Source organism: Octopus bimaculoides, chromosome 6 (assembly GCF_001194135.2).
Source record: "Octopus bimaculoides isolate UCB-OBI-ISO-001 chromosome 6, ASM119413v2, whole genome shotgun sequence".
In the NCBI taxonomy this organism is placed as follows: Eukaryota; Metazoa; Mollusca; class Cephalopoda; order Octopoda; family Octopodidae; genus Octopus; species Octopus bimaculoides.
The window spans coordinates 68923659-68926366 of record NC_068986.1 but is presented as its reverse complement, the minus strand read 5'-3'; the positions used below and the strand labels follow the sequence as shown (position 1 = coordinate 68926366).

Here is a 2708-nt window from a genome sequence, read left to right as displayed (position 1 = left end):
TAATAATAATAATGATTTCATATTTTGGCACAAGGTCAGCAATTTGGGGCGAAGGGTTAAGTCAATTACATCGATCCCAGTATCCTTCTGGTACTTATTTTATCGATCCCGAAAGGATGAAAGGCAAAGTTGACCCTGACGGCATTTGAACTCAGAGCGCAAGACGGACAAAATGCCGCTAAACATTTTACCTGACGTGCTAACAATTTTGCCAGCCTGCAACAACAACAACAACAACAACAACAACAACAATAATAATAATAATAATAATAATAATAATAATAATAATAATAATAATTACTTCATTAACACCCAAAGGTTTGCAAAATGGGCGAGGACGGTACAAAGACGCTGCAATGTGGAGTTACATAAAAGCCTGTAAATAGTAAAGTAACAAAAAAAAAAGAAACAAAAAATTCAGAGCAGAAAAACTTTCCTTAAAAAAGAGAGATTTCCGAAGGCTGCTCAAGGAAATTTGACAAAACCACTGTCACTCTGAGCACAAAGACAAGTTCCCTCCCTTCGTCCTCTTCCCTCAATCTATAGTCGCATGCTCAGAGCAGGCCTGTTCACTCGGACCATTTTTGCCACATTCACCCACCTTTCAACAAATTGCTGGAAGGCAATATTTCCCTAAGTAGAATTTGAAGAAGTTGATGAAGTCTCGGCCAAAAAGGAAGGTATCTGTCTTTAGCCCTTTCAGAGTATCCGCATTTTAGCTTTGCAAGTTTTACTGCCACTTCTTTGTGTAACGCAAATACCCATTCCCCTACTTGACCTTCGGTTAAGTTATCGCATATTGCAGAAATAAGCCCGGTTTCCATATTCTGTTTCCAACAAAAACTTCTAAATTTGATCACGATTTAATTGATGAGAGAGGATTGTCATTATTTTCTCAACAATGTTCATGATATTCCTTGATTTCAAAGACTTGACACATAACTTTTGATTGATAATTGAAGTTCAGGAAGCTTGGGCGCGGTTTCGAGGTTTACCATTTATCCTTGCAGCAATGTCATGATGTCTTTCTTCTTTGCCACAATTATCGATGCCCCATCAGTTGAGATGCCTCTTAGCTTTGGTACATAAACTTCCATTTCAGCCTTTTTCAATAAATCTTCAAACATTTTTTAATCTAATGGTCGCTCCTGCATAATTCCATATTAAGCAATATTTCTCAAGTCTTTTGCTCTCGTTAAGCGCTAGTGAAAAAAAAATTTCGATTAACTGCAAGTATCCCTTAAATAAGTTTCAACATCTATGGAGATTTCTTCTACTCATCATTTGAACTCTATTACAAACAAGCTGATATAAGCAAATATAAATTTCCTTTCGCAACAAACAATGTCGGTAAATATTCTTTTTGACAAACATTCCATATGTTTTGAAACTTCGTGATTGGCATGAATATTTCCTTTATTTTCATTACTTGCCCTGGGAAATCTTTTTGGTTTTTCGAAACTAGCCTTCAGTAGCTCAACACCGACTTAATTTGCCTGTCTAACTATGTTTAACTATGGAGAGTCTCTTAACCCTTGAATAGTGGGAGAAGGTTACGTGAATAAGTGTGCCAAACGAGCAAAAAACAAAAATGGATCGTTTTTACTCATATTTTCACTTTAAATAAGTACAAACACAATGAAAATATCTTAATTCTCTTAGATAATAAAAATTAAGGCACGCAATTGAAATTTCTGCAGTGTTGTCAAACGAATGTACAAATGGAGAAAAATTTATGTACTTTTTTCATACAGAACTTTCTTCTAAACTATCTCGAACATCATAAGTATCGTCTACTTCATCTGATGACGAAGGAAAATGAGGAAATAAATAGTCGTCATCGCTGCATAAATATTTCATTTGCAACTTAATTTCTCCCACAGATAAGGGCTGCTTATGCGTAGGTGTATTTAAGGAAGTCGGGCACTCGAGAGCCAATTGATGATGACTGGACCTAAGTAAAATTTTTGAAACATCAGTTGATGAGGTCTGCTGTTTGTCTAATGAAAAATCCATCGGTTAATGATGTCAGCCGTTTAAGGGTTAATGTCGTCTGATATTTGCCACATTCTTAGCAGGAATTCCACAATGAATGACTTGATCAATTCAAATCTTTATTGTCTACATTGTCCAACAATTTCGATCTGTCAAGACGTATGATGTCTTTATCATGTACAAGATTAAGAGTCAGGGTAAGGGACAAAGAGAGAGATAAAGTGAACAGAAATAGATGTGCAAAGCAACTTTTGTTTTCATAACAGCACAATATTGTCAAGTAGACCAGTAACATTTATAAGTAAATCAAACTAAGTATACATGGTAAATGTCGAGTAATACTTTATATAATGAGAAGTATTTTATTTATATTTTCCACTTGAAACTTTCTAAAAAAAAAGGAAAAAACACTCATTACTATATTTGGCTTTACCAAATGAAATTCTCAGCTGCTTAATGAGATGTTTCGTTTAGTCATCAGAACGCTTTTCGTAGTAGATTCTAGTATACTGCCCCGCTCATCTGACCACACCTTATTTATTACAGAAAACACTCTTTTATAGCAACGAGAAGTTCCAACTCAGATATTATGAACTTTATTTCTTTTTAAATGTATTCAATTGTGACATAATAGTAACAACACTAGCGTTGAACCTTCGAGCATTCAAATGGTTTTTAATATTCTAAAAGATCCAGTAAACTTACTTCCATGT

The 2708-nt window shown here is 34.7% G+C and overlaps 1 long non-coding RNA gene across 1 annotated transcript in view; it reads right to left on the bottom strand.

The window, feature by feature from the left end:
- The window catches only part of LOC106868080 (uncharacterized), a 3827-nt gene extending 1139 nt beyond the window's left edge, over positions 1–2688 (bottom strand). Inside the window, exon 1 of the long non-coding RNA XR_001409219.2 lies at positions 302–2688. This is a non-coding gene — a long non-coding RNA (uncharacterized LOC106868080). The remainder of the gene's footprint in view (positions 1–301) is intronic.
- Positions 2689–2708: the final 20 nt, after the last annotated feature.